A 1,326-nucleotide genomic window follows, 5' to 3' on the forward strand; every position below is an offset into this window, starting at 1 on the left:
CTTTCAAAGTTCATGTTTTGTGTTTCTTATTTACAAAATAAAATCTTATGCAATATTCATGGTGTTATCTGGGGAAAAATGTCCTACTACTAGACAAATATGGAGTAAAAGACCAACTTATTTTTTTGGGCCACTATTTTAAGAGTATTCTTTTTGGTATTTTACATGTTATTCTGTGGCAAAGCTCCTGTAATTTCACTAGAAGATCCATATTTTGTTACATAGAGGAGCAAAGAAACGAAAAGACAAAACAAAAAAGCCAAATTCACATAGTCCGTAACCAGTACACCAGCAAATTATATCAATAAAATTACATAGTTATCCTATGTAACAAACTCTAATGCTATTCATATGCTCTCTCTCTCTCTCTCTCTCTCTCTCTCTCTCTCTCTCTCTCTCTCTAACATTTTCAGGCCACGTAATTGCCGGAGTTCCGACTTTCCATTCACCGGCCGTGGCGAGAAGCCAAACAATTGACGAGAGCCAAGGCATTGCTAGTGACCTTACTAACATCAAAAACTTTGTTTGCAACAGCAGCTTTGAGCGACAGACTGGAAGCGCTGGTGACGCTCTCGAAGCTATCGATACAAGTCTGCTCGTTGGTGAGCGCTGCGCTCATCCAAGTCTGAATGTTGCTCATCCGCCATCTGAAATTGCCGGCATAGAGGTAGCGGAGCTCATCCAGTGACTGCTGCATCTGGGTGATGGACTGCTTGAAGGTCTTATGGCAGTCATGGAGTGCCATCTTTGCACGCGAATCGGAAGCACTGATGGAAAGGTTACCAACATAGCTGGAGATTGCTTGAGCTTTGGAGAGGCTTACTGTGATGGACACTCTAGCAAGCTGGGTAGGACTTTGTTGGACTGAGCCAGCATATGCTGAGAGTGAGCTGAAGCAGACGGCCGGGTACCGGGTTGCGCCACAACTCGTGCGGATGAACTCAGTAGAAGAACCACCACCAGTCACTCCAGCAGCTGTGGCCTGAGAAAGAACTGAGAGTATGGTTCCCAAGGTTAGCGCTTGGATAGAAAGATAGGAGACCTGAGCCATGGGATATTGGTGGAACAAGAGTTTTCTTTTGCTCTTTGTGGGGATAGGATTTGGAGTTGTGGGCCTATTTATAGACTTCGGATATAAGTTGGAAGTGCAAATATACCCCTCATTTTTTTTTAAAAGTTACATCTTTGTCCATAGGGCATAATAATAAGTAACGAGGGGGAAACTTTTCAGTTTTTTTGGAACAACAGACAATGAGGTCGTCAGTTCAATTATTTCAATTGGAAAGCATGATCCTAGTTTTTCCCTGTAGGAAAGGATAGGTGTAA

General features: G+C 42.8%; 1 pseudogene across 1 annotated transcript; it reads right to left on the minus strand.

The window, feature by feature from the left end:
- Positions 1-267: 267 nt before the first annotated feature.
- Positions 268-1,086, minus strand: LOC149841024 (21 kDa protein pseudogene; annotated as a pseudogene). Its single transcript, XR_016431422.1, has one exon. The product of XR_016431422.1 is annotated as a 21 kDa protein pseudogene (transcript).
- Positions 1,087-1,326: the final 240 nt, after the last annotated feature.

Source organism: Nuphar pumila, chromosome 4 (genome assembly GCF_984573655.1).
Source record: "Nuphar pumila chromosome 4, dmNupPumi1.hap1.1, whole genome shotgun sequence".
Taxonomy (NCBI): domain Eukaryota; kingdom Viridiplantae; phylum Streptophyta; class Magnoliopsida; order Nymphaeales; family Nymphaeaceae; genus Nuphar; species Nuphar pumila.